This window comes from Anoplophora glabripennis, unplaced genomic scaffold, assembly GCF_000390285.2.
Source record: "Anoplophora glabripennis isolate ALB-LARVAE unplaced genomic scaffold, Agla_2.0 scaffold833, whole genome shotgun sequence".
In the NCBI taxonomy this organism is placed as follows: domain Eukaryota; kingdom Metazoa; phylum Arthropoda; class Insecta; order Coleoptera; family Cerambycidae; genus Anoplophora; species Anoplophora glabripennis.
The window spans coordinates 163,860-190,298 of NW_019416953.1; positions in this window are offsets into that span (position 1 = coordinate 163,860).

Below are 26,439 nucleotides of genomic sequence, written 5' to 3' on the forward strand. Positions count from 1 at the left end.
ATTATTTTTTTATTGCTAATATTAAATTTCTACGCTAAGCCTGCATTTTCACTAAAATTGAAATATCTCACAAACAATAAGTCCTAGGTATGCAGAACCTTTAATAAAGTTCACCTATTTTTTTACGGTGCTTTCAAAAATGCAGTAAAATACAGGGTGTTCCATTTAAAAAAACATAACTTTGATATGGTACGCTTTTCCTTGACATCAAATGGACAGTATATCTCAAAATATGTTTAAAATGTAGCCGTAATCAACCTACTCATACCCACCTAAACAGGTTTCTGTAACATTTGCCGTTTGGTCACTAGCGACCGAGGCGTTACTGGTGGCCCACCCTGTAGAACAGATAACCTTTTCAAATAATTTGAAAACTATTTTTCTTAGAAACTTCAAATTTAGTACACATAATTTTTTATAAAAGAGTAATGTAAATAAAAAATTTGGTGAGAATACATATACAGGATGTTCTCTTTCTAGTGCCTGTGCGCCACTGGCTATCCCGTAACATTTTTGTGTGTACGCCAGGGACGCCAGAATTTATATTTTTAAAAATAAGCACTATTTGAGAAGATTTTTTTTATCTCTTACAAAATTTTGATATAGTTTATGGATTTCGAGTAAAATTGCCATTTTTTATACATTAAATATAGGCAAAAAATTCGATTACTAAAAAATAATTTATAACTGCAGCCCGAAGCAGGGAATAATGAAAAAATTTCACATTAAAAAAACAAAATTAACCATATTTTCGGTCTTAGTACCATCAATCAATAAAATAAAAAATTAACACTAGTAATTTAAATAAACAATATCAACTAATAATATAAGAAAGTTAATCTCAACATTTTAAATAAACCTAAATTGATATTTGTAATCTCATTAAAATAATATGCTCAAAGTGACTTCCTTGTTCTTGAACGCAGGCATTAATTTCGCTTAGGAAATTAAAATGAATTTTAGCCAATAATTGTGCATTACCTCTCATAACATTAACTTCATTTTGTATTCTTTCGCATAATTCGTTTTCTGTATTTACTGAAAAGCTATAAACTTTGGTCCTCAATGCTCCCCAAAGCAAATAATTACACGGTTTTAAGTCCGGGGATCGAGGTGACCATTTTAAAGGAGCATTATTTTCTCTACCTATCCACCTGTTAAGATAGTGCTCATCTAAGTATCGCCTTACCGATAAGGCAAAATGGGGAGTGCCCCATCATGAAAATGGTATTCATTCGTAGTGTTATCGGTAATTCTTCAGGTAGATAGGTAATCTCGTTTGGAGAAATTCTAAATAATTTTTGCGTTCAATGTAGCAGATATTAATCTAATAGGACCAATTAAAATACTACCAATAATACCAGCGCAAACATTAATGTTTAATTCATGTTGAAACCGTCTTTTACTGATTCCATGTGGATTTGCATCACATAAACATGTTCATTATGTGAATTAAAAATACCCCTTCTAGTAAAGCGGTTTCGTCTGTAAACAGGATTTTCTTGTGGATATTATTGTCTCTATTTCTGAATTCCTGAATACTTTGACTGAAAGCAAAACGTGACGGAGGATCTATTGGTAGGTAAAAGTTCTTGAACTTGATTTTTTAATACTCTATTAACAGAACTTTTTGAAAACCAACCTCTACCGCTTNTTTTCCAGATATTTAAAAAAAATGTTTTATTTTTGATAATTTCAACGCCCTGTATCTCATAAACGGTGGCTTTCTGCACCTATGTTCATAGAGCAAAGTGATGTTCATTTTTGTTGTTTAGTACTTTCCCGAAGTTTGTCTATTAAAATCTCGACCACCCTGTATAGGCAATGGGGTTGAATTTATGTCATTTCATCTTTAGACTACACCTGAATCATTAATAGTAAATCTTTTAGAATTCTAAATACGAAGAATAATTTGAAAAATGATAGAAATTTGAAATACTCGCAATTTACAGAATCTTTCATAGAATTGTTTAATTGAAAAATAGCGTTAGCTCTAAATCATTGTTGTGAAACAACATTCGATTTTAAATATTGCTTTGTGATTATTATCAAACAAATTCAATTTAACGACTAATAGAATAATTATGTATTCGAAAATTTACTTAGAGGCAAGAAACTTTAAAAATGCTTTGTTGTTTAATAAAATACCAGCTGAAGTTGCAAGTTAAATAAAGATGAGCATCTTTGCCTTTTTCTGAAATGTAATTATTTCGGTGACTATGTCAAAAAGTGACATCGACATATATGTATAGTCTTTCCGAAGTCAGTTGAACATGTATAAAAACGCCTAGCAATAAAATTTAATGAGTTTCATAGGCGCCCCTAAACAAGTTTTCTTTAAAGGTAAAAAATTATAATAATTTGTATACAGGGTGTCCCTGAAAAGGAGGAAAACCACAGATTTCTTGGATGAAAATAAAACTATTTAGCCTAACTTACCTATATACAAAAGGGCACGCCTACTGAGATATAGCCGTCTAAATATAGAACAGATAACCTTTTCAAATAATTTGAAAACTATTTTTCTTAGAAACTTCAAATTTACTACACATAATTTTTTATAAGAGAGTAATGTAAATAAAGAATTTGGTGAGAATACATATATAGGATGTCCTCTTTCTAGTGCCTGTGTGCCACTGGCTATCCCGCAACAATTTTGTGTGTACGCCAGGGACGCCAGAATTTATATTTTTAAAAATAAGCACTATTTGAGAAGATTTTTTTTACCTCTTACAAAATTTTGATATAGTTTCTGGATTTCGAGTAAAATTGCCATTTTTTATACATAAAACATAGGCGAAAAATCCGATTACTAAAAAATAATTTATAACTGCAGCCCGAAGCAGGGAATAATGAAAAAACTTCACATTGAAAAACAAACAAAATTAACTACGCATTTTCGGTCTTAGTATCATCAATCAATAAAATAAAAAAATAACACTAGTAATTTAAATAAACAATATCAACTAATAATATAAGAAAGTTAACCTCAACATTTTAAATAAACCTAAATTGATATTTGTAACCTCATTAAAATAATATTGCAGTAAATGCTCAAAGTGACTTCCTTGTTCTTGAACGCAGGCATTAATTTCGCTTAGGAAATTAAAATGAATTTTATCCAATAATTGTGCATTACCTCTCATAACATTAACTTCATTTTGTATTCTTTCGCATAATTCGTTTTCGGTATTTACTAAAAAGCTATAAACTGTGGTCCTCATTGCTCCCCAAAGCAAATAATTACACGGTTTTAAGTCCGGGGATCGAGGTGACCATTTTAAAGGAGCATTATTTTCTCTACATATCCACCTGTTAGGATAGTGCTCATCTAAGTATCGCCTTACCGATAAGGCAAAATGGGGAGTGCCCCATCATGAAAATGGTATTCAATCGTAGTGTTAACGGTAATTCTTCAGGTAGATAGGTAATCTCGTTTGGAGAAATTCTAAATAATTTTTGTAGCAGATAATAATCTAATAGGACCAATTAAAAACTACCAATAATACCAGCGCAAACATTAATATTTAATTCATGTTGAAACCGTCTTTTACTGATTCCATGTGGATTTGCATCACATAAACATGTTCATTATGTGAATTAAAAATACCCCTTCTAGTAAAGCGGTTTCGTCTGTAAACAGGATTTTCTTGTGGATATTATTGTCTCTATTTCTGAATTCCTGAATACTTTGACTGAAAGCAAAACGTGACGGAGGATCTATTGGTAGGTAAAAGTTCTTGAACTTGATTTTTTAATACTCTATTAACAGAACTTTTTGAAAACCAACCTCTACCGCTTAACCCCTTGTACTTCCTTGCGGATCCTTACCAAAATTTGTTCCTCCAACTGAATAGTTCTAGCCGTAAGTTTAGTTATATCGTTGCTTTGTTATAGTTACTTTCAACTTACCTCAAGAATCTGAGGTAGTTCCAAGTATACGAAATATTGTCACACCCTGTGTAAATACGCGAACATGACTTATAGCTAGCAAAAGAGTGTACAAGAATGTGTGGCGGATACCAACTAAACACGGAAGAGTTAAATATTAATTATTGCTGAGATAGTTCGTGTCACTTGATCTGACTTCCGTTTAGTCTCCGAAACCGTGTCAAATCGAAAAGCAATTTTGAAGTATGAAATGAGGATATATGGAGGTCCGTCAAGCTAGAAAAATCCGAGTCTTGCCCATATAGTGATCAACCGAAAGGCTTATCCGACAAATCGGTTGCCAGACAGGGCATGATATATCGATTCGGCGTTCTTTCTCTCGTTTTAGAACAAATATTTTTAAATTGCGTATCACTTTTTAATTTAGACTGGAAAGAGATAAATCTTTTCGTGGCAGACGCGCACAAAGAAATAGGAAATTAGTAAAAACTGCAAAAAGCTGACAGAAATAAATTGCAGAGTAGTGTCATAAAATGTATAGTTTTGGGGTGGTGATTAGTGGGTTTTAACCACGGTCCGTAAAAAAGACGGTCGAGTAATATACATAAATTATGGGCGTGGCTTATCTCATACTACGTCATAAGATGTCTAACCTTTAGAATTCATGTTTGTTTACATGCGACTTCACCAGTAATTTTGCATTTTTCCAAGTATTTAAGTAAATCTTTCATAGTTGTTTGGGTATTTTGTCAGTTGTCAGTAATTAGTTAGTTATTGATAATAGTTTTTAATAAGTTGATGGTGTAATGTTTAATATAAATAGACCATTAATTTACCAATTAGTGTTGCAATTTGCAATAATAATTTTTATAGTGCTAAACAAGAAAATTTAAAAACTTTATTTAATGTGTTTCCTAAGGATAAAACCTTAGAAAGATATGGGTGGAACGGTGCAAAAGACACGATTTGTTTAATCATATAACTGGACATATTTGTAGTAGGTACACATTTTGAAGACTCAAACTTTGAACGCGATCTTCAAGCAGAGCTATTAAGTTTATCATCAGGAAAAAGACTTAAAGAAAACAGGTTAAATCTTAAATTTCTAGTTTAACTGATTGTATTCACTTCAAAAGGACTAAATTTATTGTTATTGTTGTATAACAAATTGATGTGATTGTTAGAAAAGCGATTGGAAATTTTAAGTAGGTATCTATCGAAATGTGATTTTAATATTTTTGTAAACCTGATAATTTTTCTTAAAATTAAATGTTATATCAAAAGTTCTGTGTGATTAACTTTTCCTCTTCTTCCTTTCCTTTTATTCCTCCATAGTCCATTTAATTCCGAACACCGAAAAAAACTCTTCCAAAGTTAAAAACTACTGTATAGTTTACTTGTAAAAACTGTAAAACTAGTTGGTAAGTACAAAAATAAATTATGTTGCAGCATATTATAAAGTACTTTGGTAAGTTATTTGAAATTTAACTAAAGACAAAAGCAGATACAATAACATCATATAAACTTTTAATTTTAAAAAAGTTTATTTTAGAAAAGTTTATTTTAAAAAATGTCCTTGATTTATTCAAATGAATTGTTATAATGTTTTTTGATAACATAATTTAAGTACGCTAAAGATAGATTTCTTATCTAGATAAACTAGTAATTAGTAGTTCTCCGAGATAGAAATTACAAATAATCTATCTAAATATTATTAATGAAAAAATACATCTGACATTATTGAAGTCATCAAATAACGTAAATTTTCAAAGAAATATGCTATGTTCCTGATTTAATTATTAGAATTAATTTGAGCTTAATATATTTAAAGCAAAGTTAAAGTACAGTCCGTACGATATCTGCCCCTGCGTTACTTTCTTGGAATTAACCGCATTCGACACTAGAGATGGAAAACATTTGCGGTGTGATAGCTTGCAGCGCGTATTGTGTTTTGCAGTTACGAAGGCGTGTTTTTTCGTATCGCCCTGTGCACTTTCAGTACAATTTTTTATTATAACAAATCAACGGAGGTGAACACATTTTAATCCAAAAAAAATATTTTATATTAACCTTGTATATATTTTAATTTTCTGAAAATTTCAAGGCACGCCCTTACCGCGGTAAATTGTTACAGTAGTTCAAAAAACAGAACTTTATTCGCTTATTTTTTTCTTGGAATTCTGTCTCAATAAATATTGCACGGACTATACAGGAACTAATAATAAATTATACAGGGATGTTTACTAATGCAAAAATTCTCTCCAAGTTTGTATAATCACAAACTCCTTGTACAATACTACATATATAGAAAAAAAAACAGTTTGTGTGATTCAATATTTTTTTGTCAAATATCTGTTGGCGAAAGTTATACTGGGGGTATCGCGATAAGAGACCAGGAAATCGACGGTAGTAATTACATTGCAATTTAATAAATACTTCTGATTTCCAATTATACTTTTATTATTTCATTGTATTTAAAATAGAAGGGCATTTCATCAGCTGTTAAAGTTCTGCTGCAAAAAAATTACAGCCTACATTTAATTATTTAAATACATTCATTTAAATTTATACATGGCTGGATGTCAGTAACGGATAACATTTTACTGGCTTTAAATTAAAGAAATTACATTTTATTTAGAATTAAGGCCTAGTTCAATATCTTTAAAATGTTTTATTCTTCTCTGTCACATAGAATTGAGAGAAGGTATTGGAATAAGTTATTCTTTATTGAATTTAATGCCGCGTCAAGAAAATATTGATATTGATCTATTTCTCAGATGTAGAGGATATTTTAATACCCACGCGAAAAGTTTTATTACTCAATAAATATAAATTATTGTGCGTCTCTCTTTAACTTTTCGATCAGTTGCTTTTTCCTTACAGGCACATTTCCGACACATTTACCAAAATCACTGAACTCAAAATCATGTTGATGGTACTGTGAATAATATTATGAATTTCATATAATTGGTTTTGATTCAGACATAATAGTGTATTTAAATAGTAATAATGTCCCAATGTCTATTTTAATAAGAAACTACAAGTATAATTTTTTACTCAACAAGTATAATTTAATTTTAGAATAATTTATAACACTGATGATCGCAACAATGTAAACGAGGTTTTGAAAATTCATAGTGCATTTATCAGATTAGGATCTATAGTAGGTTACTGAAATACATGTTTCCTTGTTTATTCCTTTCTTTTTTTACCACCGTGTTTGTAATTGTATTATCTTCTAGTTTATTTATGATTTGTACTCTACTGTACTGTAAAAGAAGTGAAAACCCATTTTAAACCAAAAAATATGTAAATTATATGGAATATAAAAAGTTTATATTGGTTCTCTTAGCATGCTAAGGAAGGTATAGTTCAATATGTCAAAATGTGTAGCTAGAAAAAAATAATAGATGAATAGTTAAGTATAAAAATAATAAAATGGTATAGATTATCCCCTTGCAGTACTTGATATTTAGGTTTCATTACAACTTGACAGCATAACAGAGATGAATTTTATCTAAATATACCCTGCAATCAATTCATTTTAAGAGCAATTCGGTGTTGCAGTTAAAACTAGTATCAAAATTTAATGAAAATTCAGCCCAATATAATCCATTTCTATGTATTTTTATTACAATACACATATTATAAATGTGCAATAAAAAGCTGATGGAGGTATAAATATAATCCATATATAATTTTAGATTTAAGCCATCCATTACAAAGCTTATTTTATATGTATGCAACTTTAATTTTACTATTAAATCAACTGCTACTAGGTCACACGTTATATCCTTTTTGCAGGTTTGCGTTTATGAATTTGAAGGCCTTAGGCGCAATAATATTAGAAGACCTAGGCGCAACATCATCACGAGGCCACTAAAAAATAAATGTTTGTAGTGTACATTGGTACTCATTTCATGTTAGGTGGTTAATTTTGAAGAAGGAGGTATATCTTTTTCGTAACCAGCAGGAACTCTGGCCTCTGATGGCTCTAAGTCGGGGATATCGGACAATTTTCTCATAGCTCCGTCTACTAGGGATATTTCAGGATGAGCGCGTTGCGCTAGTCGGTCTTTCTCCATTTCGTCTGGTTGCTTTGCTTAAATATTTGGCCTAATAACACTGTATACACTCTCGGCACTGATTTGGTAGAAAGGTTTTCATTTGAATAGTTTTCTACTGTCAGTTTTTAATTCTTAGGTGTAATAGCACCTTTTTGCACTTTAACTAGTTTTTTCACTTTGTGTATATATCACAATACCTCTTTGCATCTTCTCCTCATATACAGAAAGTGCTGGTAGAATTGGACGTTGATTGTTGACCCAGGTGCGTTCACTAGGATACCAGAGTCGATGTTTGATCGCGCTTCATGGTGGCACCGCCAATTCTCAGGGACTGTTTTTCGGTATGGATTCGTGACCGTTGAGTTTCCCTATCGTGGAATCTGGCAGTTGAAGCCGGTCTCGTGTCCTAAAAATCCAAAACTGAGGTGAAATTGAACGTCGAATCGCTGGGGTGTTTGGCCCGGTTTGCGGCTCTGTGTGGATAACAATGTAGATTTCTGCTCGATTTCACAGGGATGATCGGCTAGATGAACTCGAGTATCATCAATTACTTTTGACTGAGTTTCTCGCGAGTAGTGAAAGTTAAAGGGAATATACTCGGAACTTGGAATACGACAAAATGACCTAACCATGGGCCAGTATCGAGGGTGGCCAAATGAAAACGAAACAGAGCCATTTTCAGGAACTGCGAAAATATTGTAGAAAAACGCTCAGACCCGTCGATTTTAGATTAAAGGGAGACATTCTTTGCTGGTATTTTTGAGTCCGCCACTTTCACCCCCAAGCATCACCCTAAAATATTTAAATGGCATTGGGGGTTGAGGAATATTTCTTTTGAAAACTCTTACAATTCTCTTCACAACAGACTTTAAATTTTTTAATTCCGCCTAATACTTTGAAAGAAATTTACATTTTAAAATTTAAATTATGTTTAGTTGCTTACTTACTACTTAGTTGATTAAATGTTCAAACTGATGACCGCCCACTTCCAAACAAGAATACAGATTTTGTTCATAACGTTCGCGCACATTCCTCACCATTTCCAGAGGTGATTCGACGGCATTCGTTGACAATTCTTTGACGCAAATCTTCCAGCGATGCTGGCTACGTTTTATAGATTTTACTTTTTAGGTATCCCCACAAAAAGAAATCAAGGGGCGATAAATCCGGTGATCGTGGAAGCCACTCAATGTTGCCTCTTCTCCCAATCTAATTCCGTAAAAAACGTTGGTCCAAATACTGACGGACAATTAACGTATAATGCGGAGGAGCACCGTCCTGTTGAAAAATCAAATGATCTTCATCATACTCTGGAACATTTTCAATAATATCAGTCAAGGCAGGGTCAATAGCGTCTTCCAGTAATTGCAAATACATTTGGCCAGTCAAATTACCAGGTAGAAAAAAAGGACCCACCAGCCGGTCACCGAAAATTCCAGCCCATACATTTAATTTTTCCGGTTGCTGTGTATGCACCTCGTGAAAAACTCTTGGGTTTGAATCGGACCAATAGCGGCAATTGTGACGATTTACCGTCCCGTTCAAGAAAAAACTGCATTCATCAGAAAAACAGATGTTAAAAAGGAACTGTGGATCGTTCCCTGCTCGCTCACTCATTATTTCGCAAAATTGCAAACGGCGGTCATAATCATCCTCATGAAGTTCCTGGACTAAATGTATTTTGTATGGATGGAATTTATTCTTCTTCAAAATGGTTTGTATGCTAGTTCGATTGATCCCAGACACAGATGCCAGCTGCCTCGTACTTAATGTAGGATCAAGATGAACTTGTCCCAAAACTGCAACTTCACTAGCTTCATTAACTATAGGTTTTTCAATTTCTCGTTTTTTATTGGCTACGTTCCCTGTCTCTTGAAATTTTTTTACTAACTCTAGAACATACTTCCTCCTGACATGTCGATCTTGATGTTGTTCATTAAATAGCTGAGCTGTTCTATTCGCACATTTATTGTTCATAAAGTAAAGCGAAATGATATCTACCCTTTCCGCAATGGAATAAACCATAGTGTTTAATTTTCAAAAACACAATTAAATAAACTACCAACCAACGCTTCCAAATAATACTAGAAAATAATTTGGAATCCACTAATTTTACGTTCATTGTGTGTGTATAGCATTCATTTCTGTTTTTTACAATTGTGTTTTTTTTACGAAAGTGATAACAAATCGCCAAAAACCAATGTAACGCAAGAAATACTAAATTTATACCATTGGAGTACTTAACTCGAATGACTGACATTTTTACCGTTACTAATTGTTGGTACATAAGTTTCAACTTTAAAATCTAAATTCTTAATAAGTATTGGGCGGAATTATAAAACTTAAAGCCTGTTGTAAAGAAAATTGTAAGAGCTTTCAAAAGAAATATTACCCAACCCTTAATGCCATTTAAATATTTTAGGGTGAAAGTGGCGAAGTCAAAAATACCAGCAAAGGATCTAAAATCGACGGGTCTGAGCGTTTTTCTACAATCTTGACGCAGTTCTTGAAAATGGCTTTGTTTCGTTTTCATTTGGCCACCCTGTATATATTTTTTAAAGTATTTGTATATAATCGGGATTATATTTGGGTCTACTTTACCAGTTTTAGTACAAATATTGTCACTAACGATTAAAATTGTCAAAATACTCAGTATTAGGTATGTGAAAACATACCCAATAATTTATTTCAGTAAATCTTCCATTATCTTTAACCATTGCACCACATAATTTATAGTGGAGGCTGAAATAAGTAATCCGGACACATAAAGGAAAATGCCTGAATGTGCATCCATAAATACTTAGAGAGTGAATTTTGTGGAATATAAAATATTTACATATAAAATGTCGATGCTTATTTCCACTTTTTTTCCGGTTTAGCCCAGCTTCCACTGCGTTTATCTCTCATGTATTATTCGTTAGCGCAGGCAAAGTAGCTGAATTTATAGCATGGGTTTTCAGTATCCACAACTTATCTCTTGGGGAATAAAGTGCGCATAGAAAAATAAGTATTTCTAAATTAACGCTATAGTTTATCTTTATTAGCTAATGGTCGCCCGAAAGAATTCCGGCGCAGGTGTTGTAATAAGTTCATACAGAATTTTTAATAGGTTCTATAGGTATATGTATACATACAAGGTGAATACTAAAATATTTCAGATATTCTTTTGAATTAACTAATAAAAATGCTAATATCACATATTTAAATTTTACTTATTACCGTCAGACAAAGAAAATATGCTGAATTTAATTCACTATTAAATTATTGTTCTATAAATTTTGTTTTGCTCAACTGAACGTGATTATAAAAATTGTTTTTTTTTTGAGAGTTTTGTAACAAAAACATTGGGTGTTAAGGCCTTACCTCATTAGTTTATAAAAAACTACGGTTTTTTTCTGTACAGTATAATCACTGGAAAATATTAAGAATGTAATAAAACCAGGATAAATACATATTTGTACAGAAAAAATGACATTTATCTGCTCCCACTATAGTAAATAGACTATTAATACATTGTTTTTAAGGAGGTAAGTGGATTTTGCTATGGACAATAGGATGTAAGTGAGGTAACTTACCTCCCTAGGGAAAAAAGCGATTTCGAGTTATAAATGCATATTTTATGAACAAATAAATAGAAATATTTGATGATTTTATTTTTTTTTTATTAATTATTATGAATGAATATTTATAGTAATTGTACAGTTATTACATTTAGTAACACTTATAAAATCTGGATAATTGTTCCCTCGCATTTACTAATTGTCACAATTTTCTCAAAATTATTTGACCGCTCCATTTCAGTCACCGGGGGCTCAATATTATCTGACTGATCCATTAAAACAGCATGATACGACGTACTACTAGAACTTGGAGTTGAAGTGTCAGTGTAAAGAATCCTGTTGGCTATTTTTGTTACTTAAACTGTCAGCAACATAACTTTCTGCAATTGTGGCTGATTTCCACCCACCATGTCTCTTGATTGCTAATACATCAACTCCTATATTAGCCGAAGCCGTTACCGACGTTCTTCAGAATGAATGGCCTGTAATGTTTCAGGATGTTCTAATTTCAAAAACTGTGCAAGCTTATTAGGATCATAGAAAGGCTATTCTTGCCGACTGGTAGGTTGTAATTTCTACCTGCAATGCATAAGACCGTCACTACCTTCATTAGCAAGTATGTATTATCGGGTGCCTGAACGAGAAAATCGTTGACTTGTTCTCTTGTAAAAACGTTTGACTTTTTAGGTATATAGTCGTTATTCCTACGTTTCAAAAATGCTCTCAGCTTGGGGCATTTTGATATATCCACGTTCTCCTCTATGAAAATAGTTGATTTAATCATTGAGTATTCACTCCACAAACTCGCCAGTGACTTTAAAGTTCTTGACTTCTCCATGAAATATGCTAGCAGTGACATTTTAGAAACACCAGTATTTTTGTTCTGGCACCATTCTTTGAAATTTCTATATGCTGGTCCGTAGCGCACTTTCGACTCGGGCAATAAAAATTCGCAGGAAGCATTTGCTGCACTTTCTATTTGAAAATCACTCATTTAGAAATTCAAAACCAGCAAAATTGCAACTTTTGTTTATAAACACCTTAGAAACGATAAAATTCAAACAACCAAGGCGACTTTGCAAGATTTCTAATAATGTCAAAATGAATTGATTAAGAAATGTCAAAAAATAAAACCTAATCTTTATTTCATGAACCATAAAGAACTATGGGAGCAGATAAAATGTTATACACCACGCAACAGTTAAGTATAATTTACCAGTCTCGGACTCTATTGGCAGCCCTCAATCCGCTTGGGCGCAAAATCGTCCTCGTCTGGTAAATAATACTTACCGCCTTTATGGTGTAAATAACTATTTTGTACCTGCCACCAGAGAAAAAAGATATTTCGCATATCAAAGTTTTGAGTTCCACACTTGAAAAATTGCACGGTCTATTTTTACCACAGTAATCTCATATTAAACTACGTTCCATTACTGTCGGAACGCACTGTATAGAAGTCGAGCGAATATACACCCTCGAATCTGTAAAAAAGTTTTCAACCGCGGGACATAAACTCTAGAGAAATTTGTAGGGACCGCAGTTTTTTTTTTGACTTTCAAATTATTTCCTCTTTTAGCTGAAAGAGTGATACAATAGTACTTGCCGCGGTTTCCATTACTCATTCAAATTTATTCATGCCAAAGCTCCAACTTTCTAAGCGGACTACGTGAGAGTAGGCGGCAGTACAATCAGGTAAACCAGATGGAGTATGTGTGGCATTTAAGGATAAACTCCTTTCATTCGTCCCATCTAAATAATACATCGCAGCGACGAATGAGAAAAGAAACAAGGAAGGGTAGAAAATTGTTTCGTGGAGAACCGATGAAAATGTGAAAAGTTAAAGAATCGAAAGGTAGGAGGTGTCCCATTTCCAATTTGATATTGGGAATTTGAGTCATATTGAGCTGTAAACGTTCATAATTTGTTATATTATTTTTGTGTATTTCTATGTTCCCTTAACATACTCATAGAAAATCTTATAACATTCACGAAACTGCAAAAATATGTGTGAAATTTCACTCAAATTGCACTCAATATTTATCAGTTTATCTCCACACCCGAATAAGTGAAATTTTCTTCCTATTAACGCTAAATGTTTTTGAAATTCTGGCTGGAACTCTTCTCTTCGCAACGGAGAGTAACGATGTGCATAATTATTATTACCTTTATTTTTCATTTCCATCAGATGCCTGTGTTTCATAAAATATATGTAATAATTTGATGAAATTTTGTTTTGCTGAGCCCTGGTTTTACGTAAAAAAGATGGGATATCATCTTCCAAAATCTTTTGAATAGCTGCGAAAAGGTTTTCTTGATGCGGACTGATTCCAGTTTTTTTCAGTAAATATAGCAAATTCTTATTTTAATTTAATATTTTAAATATAGCAAATTTTTTATGAGACATAAGAATATCCCCTCTTTTGGTGCAAGAATTACATATATTATAAGGTTTTAAATTAGTTTTTTAGTTGTTCACTGCCATGATTTAATTGTAAACAATTAGAAGTTAGAGATTTTGACATCACAAGCCTAAGCCTACTTGATTGCAGTTATGATTTTTTAAGAATCATTGATATATTGCCATAGACATCGGTTTTCCACAAAAACTTACTTTCCTTCTATTTTAGTAATACAAAGTGAATTGTACTGCAAACATAAATATCTGAATTCAAAAATTAAATGCCTTTTTTATTACTAAAGTGAATGTAATGTGCTATTTTTTATGTTTAATAAGGATCATTAATAAACTGTCATAGACATCGCATTTCTACAAAAACTTAGTATTACTAAAATAGAAGGAAAGTAATAAAAAAGGCATTTAAAGTGAATTGTACTGCAAAGATAAATATTTGAATTTAAAAATTAAATGCCTTTTTTAATACTAAAGTGCAAGGAATGTGTTTTTTTAAATATTTTAATAAGAATCATTGATAAACTGCCATAGACATCACTTTTCTACAAAAACTTACTTTCCTTCTATTTTAGTAATACTACTAAGTGAATTGTATTGCGAAGGTAAATATTTGAATTCAAAAATTAAATGTCTTATTTATTACTAAAGTGAAAGGAACGTGTTGTTTTTTATGTTTTATTAAGAACCATTAAAAATATGTCATGCACCACAAAACAATGTCTACCTGTCAAGCCAACTTTATTTTGGCGAAATAAGTTTCAAAATGAAATGAAATTTTGGATGTAAAATTAAATATATTAAACATTTTTTAAGCGCGTCGCGGTTTTGAACTCGCCGATTGAATTTCGAGCAGGCCGAAGCGGCCGCGCTCTCTGCTTCCCCTACCATCACCACCTGTACGATTTTCTTGAATTTCTCGCATGCATAAATAACTTTAAACTCGTTTTAAAGTAGGTTACCAATGAAGAAAAGTGTTGCAAACTTAGACCTGGTAAGAACTCGAAATACCAAAGGTATTTTTCGAAAAATTTGCCCGGATGTCCCAGTACATTTAGTGTAAATGACGATTAACTTTGATTGGCTATATCTACGTAACTAATTGATCAACCGATCTGTTTTTTTTTAAAAGAAGCGTCTTTCCAATAACTTTTTAAACCAGCTTTAAAAAATTTGGTTTGATTGAATATTCACAAAGTTATTCTAATTGTTTATAAGTACAAAAATTCGACCAATGTTTAAACAAGCGCCAGAGCTCTCCTAATTGACGGATTCGAATTTTTCAAAAAGCGTTTGAAAGCTTGAGAGCCTTTCTATATGTGATTAAATTTTCAAGTATCTAACAGCCTTGATTTTTGCTGTGCAAAATTTTGAAAATTTGCAAATGTTTTTTCAAAATCTGGATTGCAAAATTATGCAAAATCTAACGAACCGATTTTGATGAAAGGACCCCGCACTAAACTTATGGGAATTGGTTCCAGGTCAATTTGGTATGTTATACTTCAGGCCATTCTGAACAAATGTCTCCATGGGCACACAGTCTGGAAATGCTCATATTCACAGATACAAGGCCCCGAATGATTTTAAAACCCATGGACGCTCACGGGGAGCTAAACGGACACTCAAAAAAAGAAAGTATATATTCAGGCCAAAAAAGTCTGAAAACGCTATAACCGGGGTAAAATTGCCCGCTCTTTCCGAATTTGATACTAGTTCTGAGCTACCACCCTTCTAGGGGGTGGAAATGGGGGTTGAAGGGGGGGAAATCGCAAAAATAAAAAGTCAGTGAACAGGAGCATTTATAAGGGCCAGAATTGGTCAAACGGTTCTCGGGCCTCCTGGCGAGCTCTCCCCCCACCTCTCCCCACCCTCCGGGGTTGAGAGAGGTTGGAATTGAGAAATTACATGGTACCTTGTTTGAACGGAGGGAAATAGTACTGTGGGGTTTTCCGGGTCGCTGATTCCATTTCTGAGGTCGGTTTTCACTTAAAGCCTGAGGAGAGCCCGATTCGTGGCCACGTTTTTCTCCTCTTTTGCTTTTGCCAAGGTGTGTTAAGTGGGGATGATGGTGCACAGAGTCTGGCTGTTGAAATGGACTGTTAAGTGGCCAGAGAACCTGATCATGTTCCCGAAAACTCTACGGTCTCGGAAAATCAGGGCCCGGAAAATTCCAGGGTCCTGGAAAATTAGGGCCCGGAAAACTGAAATTCGAGAAAAAAAGTACTCGGGGTTTTGAAAACTTGTTTTCGGGAAGCAAGCTTTTGGGGCAGCAAGAAACTGCTCGTGGCCCGGAAAACTCTTTGGTCCTGGAAAATTAGGGACCGGAAAACTGAAATTCGGGAAAAAAACTACTCGGTCCGGTCCTTAATTTTCCAGGACCGAACAGTTTTCCGGGCCACAAGCAGTTTATTTTTGCCCCAAATACTTGCTTCCCGAAAACGAGTTTTCAAAACCCCGAGTAGTTTTTTCCCCAATTTCAGTTTTCCGGTCCCTAATTTTCCAGGACCGAAGAATTTTCCGGGCCACGAGCAGTTTCTTGCTGCCCCAAAAGCTTGCTTCCCGAAAACGAGTTTTCAAAACCCCGAGTACTTTTTTTTCCCGGCCCCTAATTTTCCAGGAACTTGGAATTTTCCGGGCCCTGATTTTCCGAGACCCTAGAGTTTTCGGGAACATGATCAGTTCCCTGGTCACTTAACAGTCCATTTCAACAGCCAGACTCTGTGCACCATCATCCCCACCTAACACTCCTTGGCAAAAGCAAAAGAGGAGAAAAACGTGGCCACAAATCGGGCTCTGCTCAGGCCTTAAGTGAAAACCGATCTCAGAAATGGGATCAGCGGCCCGGAAAACCCCCCAGTACTATTTCCCTCCGTTCAAACAAGGTCCCATGTAATTTCTCAATTCCACCCCTCTCACCTCCGGAGGGTGGGGAGAGGTGGGGGGGAGCTGGCCAGGAGGCCCGAGAATATCAAAGTCCCCCGTTTGACCAGTTCTGGCCCTTATAAATGCTCCTGTTCACTGACTTTTTATTTTTGCGATTTCCTCCCCTTCAACCCCCATTTCCACCCCCTAGAAGGGTGGGACTCTTGAAAGGATACATAATTAAATAGGAAGAAAAATATGACATTTTTCGAATTTTTTAACATATTGTGCCGCCAAAAGTTAAGCCCACGTTTTTTTATGCACATAGAAAAATTTTCATTCCTAGTGATATTTGAAAGCCAAAAAGCCAAAAACCTTCGTGGATATACGTGTCACCCAAATCAAAACAGATACTGCCTAGTCTAATTAGTTTGAGTACAACTAAATTTTTATGAGTGAAACTATTACAACAGAAGTGAGTGAATTTTACTTAAATGAGTAACTTTTGACGTTCTGAGTATGTAAGACCAATCAAGAGTTGACTTTTTCTCCAAATTTGTACTATTATTGAGTAATTTTTTACTGAGACTTGGTTTATTTACATTTTAATTTAAATATCATTGTATTAAAGTCATAAACTACTAAGCTGCCACAGTGGTTTCTACACAGATTTGNGTGCACAGAGTCTGGCTGTTGAAATGGACTGTTAAGTGGCCAGAGAACCTGATCATGTTCCCGAAAACTCTACGGTCTCGGAAAATCAGGGCCCGGAAAATTCCAGGGTCCTGGAAAATTAGGGCCCGGAAAACTGAAATTCGGGAAAAAAAGCACTCGGGGTTTTGAAAACTCGTTTTCGGTAAGCAAGCTTTTGGGACAGCAAGAAACTGCTCGTGGCCCGGAAAACTCTTTGGTCCTGGAAAATTAGGGACTGGAAAACTGAAATTCGGGAAAAAAACTACTCGGTCCGGTCCTTAATTTTTCAGGACCGAACAGTTTTCCGGGCCACAAGCAGTTTATTTTTGCCCCAAACACTTGCTTCCCGAAAACTAGTTTTCAAAACCCCGAGTAGTTTTTTCCCCAATTTCAGTTTCCGGTCCCTAATTTTCCAGGACCGAAGAGTTTTCCGGGCCACGAGCAGTATCTTGCTGCCCCAAAAGCTTGCTTCCCGAAATGACTTTTCAAAACCCCGAGTACTTTTTTTTTTCCGGGCCCTAATTTTCCAGGACCCTGGAATTTTTCGGGCCCTGATTTTCCGAGACCCTAGAGTTTTCGGGAACATGATCAGTTCCCTGGCCACTTAACTGTCCATTTCAACAGCCAGACTCTGTGCACCATCATCACCACCAAACACTCCTTGGCAAAAGCAAAAGAGGAGAAAAACGTGGCCACGAATCGGGCTCTGCACAGGCCTTAAGTGAAAACCGACCTCAGAAATGGAGTCAGCGACCCGGAAAACCCCCCACTACTATTTCCCTCCGTTCAAACAAGGTCCCATGTAATTTCTAAATTCCACCCCTCTCAACCCCGGAGGGTGGGGAGAGGGGGGGGAGCTGGCCAGGAGGCCTGAGAATATCAAGTCCCCCGTTTGACCAATTCTGGCCCTTAAAAATGCTCCTGTTCACTGACTTTTTATTTTTGCGATTTCCTCCCCTTCAACCCCCATTTCCACCCCCTAGAAGTGTGGAACATTTGAAAGGATACCTGATTAAATACGAAGAAAAATAAGACATTTTTCGAATTTTTTAACATATTGTGCCGCCAAAAGTTAAGCCCACGTTTTTTTATGCGCATAGAAAAATTTTCATTCCTAGTGATATTTGAAAGCCAAAAAGCCAAAAACTTTCGTGGATATACGTTTCACCCAAACTAAAACAGATACTAACTAGTCTAATTAGTTTGAGTACAACTACATTTTTATGAGTGAAACTATTACAACAGAAGTGAGTGAATTTTACTCAAATCCGAGTTTCTGCTAACTATGAAATGAGTAACTTTTGATGTTCTGAGTATGTAAGACCAATTAAGAGTTGACTTTTTCTCCAAATTTTTACTATTATTGAGTAATTTTTTACTGAGACTTGGTTTATTTACATTTTAATTTAAATATTATTGTATTAAAGTCATAAATTACTAAGCTGCCACAGTGGTTTCTACACAGATTTGTTTTAGACAATATTTTAAGTCGCATTAAAAAATTGGTTAACTGATCGGATGAATAGATTGCCATACCCATATTGTCCGTTACAGATATGTAAGTAAGCATAGGTAACAAGCTACTATCCGCTTATTAAACTAAATATTAATCGAGACTCAATATATTATTGTTTTTAATTATTGTAATGAAATTACTGCATTTAAATACAATTGTCACCAAAATAACCACTAACAGCACTACACGCCATACACCACGCCACGAGATGACCTAATGGGGACGATGATAACGGACAAAGAGGACGCACGACAACCATACATAGGGTGAGGTCAATGAGGGCATTTAATCCGATTTAGATACAAGAGTACCAAATACGAATTTATCTGGAAAGTTTATTATTTATAACGGGTACCTATATTTGAGTTAAAATGGCCAGATTTAGTTCAAAATTCTCAATATTGAGTGAAAATGTACTCAATCATTTCACTCTATGGATTCATTCCGTATCTTTATTGTTTTCATTCATACCGATTTTTTTTACAGCGTAACTATGAATGAGTTTTTACTATTTTCTAAGCTTGTATGAATAATTAAGAGCTGACTCTTTTCCTCTAATATGATTTAAGTTTTACTATTATCATTGTATAAGTATTTTACTATTATGTATAAGTATTTTACTATTATCATTGTATAAGTAAATATTTACTTATACAATGCTATTATTGAGCATATTTTTGGTCAGACTTGGATTTTAATTGACTAAACAATGAGTGAAAAAAGAAAAAAATATTAATTTAGATATACAGGGTGTGCCATTTAACACTCCCGCTGCCAATATCTCCGAAATGAGGAAATTTATTTTAGTAGTAGAACTGTTAATTCAAATCTTTCTTTATAGATGGCGTGGCGTTACTAAAAAATTTTTTAATCCATGGAACGGGGAAATTCAGTCCATCTGAAAGATCGTTAAATTTTGAGTAATTTTTGAAATATAAAGTTCTTCCCAATATATACTTGTTTTCGAGACATGTCGCCTTCAATATGCAATGTATGATGTATTATTTTATCTAAATCACACCGAGACAAAACATTCTTTTAAAATATTGTTATAATGACTTTATTCACTCCACATACAAACAATGAATTATAAAAAACACATGATCAACTACAAAAAAAAAATTGTACAATGGTAAATCTTATAGTTATTTACTAGTTTAGTCTAGTAAAATTGAAAGACGCAAGCTGATAAAACTGTAATTATTGGAAAACTAATATATGTCATCTGTCATACATGGTTTATTGCCATGAGCCACCTATGACTGCATTTTTTAATAACATTTGATAAAATACGGTTCGTCTCTGCCCCTTATAAGATTTGCCATTGTAGATTTTTTTTTATAGTTGATCATTCGTTTTTTTTTATAAATTATTGTTTGTTAGTTAGTATGTGGTGTGACTAAAGTCCTTATAACAATATTTTAAAAGAATGTTTTGTCTAAGTGTGATTTAAATAAAATAATACATTTTCCTGTTACGTCATATACTGCACATTGAAGTCGACATGTCTCGAAAACAAGTAAATATAGGGAAAAACTTTATATTAAAAAAATTACTCAAAATTTAACGATCTTTCAGATGGACTGAATTTTCACGTTCCAGGGATCAAACAATTTTTTAGTATCGCCGCACCATCTATACAGAAAGATTTGAACTAAAAGTTCTAACTACAATTTGAAGCTATTCAAAGAACCTAACAACGCCAGTTTGCGGAACTAAAATAAATTTCTTAATTTCGAAGATATTGGTGGCGGGAGTGTTAAATGGTATACTCTGTATATACGCTGTTGAAATGAATTAGACGCTTTAAAGGGTATCCAAAAATTTGAATAGATTTTGCAAAAATAACATCAACATACAATTTATTTTTCTATGGTGTTAATAATTTCTTATACGGAAATTGAATACGTTAGTAGAAGTTGCTTAAAACTTTAGCTTTTAATCACAAATTATTCGAATTTTATGAGAAACACAAAAGTTAAATGAGAAATTTATTTTCATTTTTCAACTCTAAACAAGATCTACGCAAATCCGAAGGATATCTTACAATTTCCTGGACAATCTACGATAGAGCAGAATACAGAATACAGAATGCAAAATCTTCGGCGTAAAATATAATGAAATATTAGGTGATATAAAATTTCATTCTAGTATTTAGTGAAGGTATTCTACATATAAGAAACAAAAAGTTTATAATGAACATATGTATTACAGTTATATCAAAAATATTAAATAAATAAAATTGGTTACCTATTAAATTTTTTTCAGTTTTTGATTATCATAATTTCTACCTTAGCTTATATAAAGGAAATATGTGCATATTACAATTTAAGATTCGAATAAAATAATTATTAACAAACTAATATCACAGCAAAAATCTATGCTGTGCTAATATTTAAGTGAAGTAATAAACATACTACCTAATCAATATAGTAAAAATGAATTAACGGCTACGGTGGTAATATGAAACTGTGAGAGAATTGTACATCTTTATGCACAGCCATTTGTGCAATCACTTATAAATACCTGCAAACAGAGCCTGCCCAGCTGTCGATGTAATCGGCGGTACCAAAAATGTTTACTCGTATTATTATTAAAAGTCAAAGTCAATAGGTATTAAAATAATAATATTCTATTTACACAAAACTTTTCTGCCAATATCTTCTTTCAAGTTTGTAAACACTATGTGTAGATAATTACTTATAAGGAGAAAACTGTAGAAGAATAGAAAAATAAATCACTTTTGAAATCTATGATGCAAGTTAATTACTGATTGTCAACTTAGCTATGGATTTTAAAATTTAGTATCCAAAAATATAATATTTATTATTTTGCATTTATCTCTATGATACTTTAGAATCATAAAATATTTAAAAATAGCACTCTTGTCGCTTCTAGTGAAGTATTTTAACTAAATATTAGTGGAAGAAGACTAAATGCAATGCAGGTTATTAAAAAAAATTAATATTTGACATTAAGGCCCGGTACTTTGAGTTTCGATTAAAGCTTAATTAACAGATCATGCGATTAGACTGTACATATACTGATTTATTTTATAAAGTATAATTACAGTCTAATCCCCTGATTAGTTAATCAAGCCTTAATCAAGGGTCAAAGTACCGGGCCTAAACATAGCAATTGGTGGTCAAGGCTGGTTCCATTTTATTTAAAATGTTTTAACTATTACTCTAGGTTATTTAGGTACTTGACAATATATTATACAAAATAAATGACAGAAAATATAATTAACCATCTTAATAAACATGACTCTAATTGGAGGGCTTAATATTGCTTTTGGGTGTCTATCTGTTGAGCAATTTCTGTTAATAATAATAATTATTATATAAAATATATATATTATGTAAAATGCAGTATTTTTTTATTAAATAAATTAGTAGAAACAAATTTAATGACGAATAGATTCTGGTTCTCCATCCATAACCAGTGTTTCATCAAAAACCTAATCATTGACGGTTTAACTATATTGGCATTTCTTTTCCAAAGACATATCATCGTTGTGAACGTAATATGTACTAATGCTGTTTATTTTACTTTATGGGGCGACATTAAAGGATTTATTTAAATTTCAGTGTATTTTCTTTCTAACAGAAGAGGTAAAATATTAAAATAAAGATATGTCAAAATGGTATATGGTGTTAAAAAAACTGATTTATATGCTTCACTTTGTCTCTCTTAATTTTAATGAAAACAAGAAATAAACGAGTATTCCTTTGCAGCAGGAATACAGCAGAATATTAATAAGAGTCACCACAAAATTACTGCATGCTTTCTTATCATGGCTAACTTTAATTGGTACTGTCACTAAGCATAAAATATATTAACTTAGACGGATATTATTATCTGTAATTTTCATCATTTCTCGCTAAAATTTTATGCGTTTGTTAAAATTTGTCTTAGATTTTGTATGTGATTTCAAAAGTGTATTTAATTATAAATAAATCTAAATTATGAGGTTATAATTAATTATTTTATGAAAATAACGCAAAAGATTTTATAGAAAAATGATCTTGTCAGTAGTCACAACTGAAATATAAAAAAATACTGTAATTCCGTTTCGTTCGAGAGAATACCTCTCCCTTTAATGTACTGAGTGAATTCATGGCATGTCCTACAAAATCCTACAAATTAGGTGGGGATTGAACTGTTTTATCCACCTACTAGTGTATTTGCTTTGGTTACACGGGTGAAAAATCTCTGGACTGTATAAACGAAGCACAGAACGCAGAGGCGGAACAAATTCGTTGAGAGATTAGTTAGTAATTAACGCTTTGCGTAAAACGTAATAATTAAATTAGAAGTTCGAGTAAACACATAAAAACGCAGTAGCCTAATTTCATTATTCAAAGGAGATGCCTATTTAATACATTTTTAATATATTTTAATTAATTATCTTATATGAATTTCTTGTAAGCTTTTAAAATTCAATAAATAGATATAAATAGTAATAAATAGATTCAAGTAGGTACTTATTCCTTTTTCCCTGGCAGCACGTTTTAGATTCTAACCGGGAAATTTTCAGTAAGTAATTTTTAGTAATTTCCTCGCAGCTTTGTTAATCTTGTATTAATAGTTCGTTTTTATAAGATATTTATATACTTCATAAAATATTTTTGAAAAAATATGTAACAGAAGCTAGTGTTAAAACATTAGTTAAAACATTAGTTATAACAATTTCTTGTTTTTACTATTTGTTAGATTTATTGAAAATATTTTATATAGTTGAGTTTTTATAATAGTTAATAATTTAGCCACGTCATTACTTTTAAAATTATGGTTGCAGCTTCAAAAGACATGTTTCATATGCTCTCCATTCTCTCTATCTAAACTTATTTAGTTATGTGATTTTTTTTTCCTTATATTTCTCGAAGAAGTCTAGGGAGATGCTGAATTTTATTATTTTTTAATATACAAGTTGGCCACCGACGTATTCCGGATATTTAGTATATGAATTCTATGTCCAATTTTAAGTAAAAATGATTCTATTCACTTTTCCCGAATTCTCAATATTTCAGTCATCCAACGTTCAGAAACGGATTGGAGGTCTATATGCTCACCAACCACTACAACAGTTTCGTGCTCTCCAGCAAGGGATTGGGATGTTTGCACAATCAGAGTGTCTGCATTTTTACGGAGGACGACGAATTAATATGAAAATTATTAAATAATGGTGCTTTTTCTTTTTTTCGTGTAAATATAAATTAGTTCCATTTCATTTCAACTAGGAGGCCCGTTGATCATATATGACCCTCACTCACGTTTGACAATTCCTTAAATGTAACCTGGACATACCAGGTAATCATAAAATAATTGATTTTAGAGGTGTATGAAGTTGATAATAGGGCACCAGCGCGCAGTTAGAATAACGTTTTCAATTTTTTAGCGGAAAGTCAAGAAATGCCATTTTTTCAACACGATCTAACGACGTTATGGATTGTCCAGACTTTAGAGTTATTATACGAATTCGTAGGAAATGTCTACTTGTCTACTTTAATTTGGTATATCATAGTTATAATTAAAAAAACGCTTAGTTTTCGAATTACAGTTAAAAAACTGAAAAAAGTGCCGAAAATGTGAGGTTTTTTGCAATTTTCCTTGTGAAGCCATCACCTGTCGAGGTGGCAAACCTCAGATTCGGATTCAGCAGCCCAAAAAACATAAAGAACCGGTAAGAAAAAAACTTCTATATTTTTTTCCTGGAAATAACCATTGCTTATTTTATTGGATTACAATGGTTTTTGAAATATCGGGGTCTGAAAATGCCAGGTCATATGGGTAGTTGCTAAATAGTAATATTACATTGCTGCGACTAGAGGGCTTAGATAAATATATGGTTTATTTTAAGAAAAGCGTAATGACATTGTAATTATTAAAGCTGTTCGATATAACCATCGTCTTGTGCAATACATAACTCAATCCTCTGTCGAAGCTCTCCTTCCCAGTTGTAGTTCTCCATATTGTTTTTCACCACATCAAACGCTCTATGAATCTTCTCAACGAGTTGATTCCTGCAATTTTAGACTTTCCCATTGAAAAGATAAGCGTCTTCACATGTTTCCACACGACTAAATAATGGAACCACCATGACCTATCTATCGATTTGTATACATTTCATTAAGGAAATAAGCGACACCTTTTCCACAATGGGACGGAGCATCATCATGTAAAAAGAACATCATCCTTCTGATTTGAAGAGGAATGTACTAAAGTAGTAGAGTTAGATCGTTCTGCAAACAAGCCTGGTACATTTCGCAGTTCAAATTTCCGTCGAATCATTTTTGCTTAAAATTAGACATAGAATTCACGTATCCCGGATACCTCTTCGGCTACCGTGTACTTGGGTTGTAAATGGAATTGGAAATTTCATTGTAGAGATTGATAAACAGAGCTCTTGTAAGAATTGTATATACGAAGAGAGTTTCTCTTATAGCGATGGAAAATACATTATCTGAAGATAAGTATTTAAATATTTATTGAACAGGATTGAAATATTTAACAATATTTACTAAAAAGTAAGTGACGTTGCGGTCTAGAAAAAAGATATTTGAATTTTTAGAAGTTTAGGTCTAACAGTTAAATCGGTATGTATTTGGGGTGTGAGCTTTATAAAAAAAGTACAGTACGCCACTGAGTTTAAAAAAAAATAATAATAAAGTTAATGACACTGTTCAAAATACACCAAAAATATTTTTCACTATTTTTGGGAATATGCGCATTGTTTACGAGCTATTTAATAATTTTCTTTTAACAATGATTGAAGAAATATCAGTTAACTGTTTACCTGAAGCTTTAAGAACCTAGAAACAAAATTATCGAAAACTTAACGAGAAATGTATATATTTTATTTAATACAAACAATAACAATAATTCAATAAAACAGCTCGATACATTTTTTTGATTTCATTCCCTTAATTTTTTCTTGTTTGTATTGATACCTTATCTTTCAGAACTCCTCAGACAAAATAATCCAATGGACAACCTATTGATTATGTTTTCATTATTTATTATTGGAATCGACATATTCATTGCTTTCGTCAATTCTCTTCCATCCACCAATGACTGAACGGAACAAAATGCAGAGCAGGTTCATTGCTAGAGAAAAAATAAATGAAATAGTTCTCTAGCACTAAACAGTGCATACCTTTTGAACAGTATAATAAATTTAATATCATTTTTTTAGGTAAAACTCAATGTTCTACTTTTTTTATATAATATCTCAGCTGCAAATTGCTGACTAAAGTGGTGGAACAAATATTCTATCAATTCACAGACTTGTCTTCGGTTATAGGTTGTATCAAATATCTATAAAAACGTTTATAAATTCTGCCATATAACAAAAAATATTCAATTTCTTAACGTCCTATATCGCGAAACCAATGTTTTTTCAAATAAAACTTTATAGAGACAAATACACTTATTTGT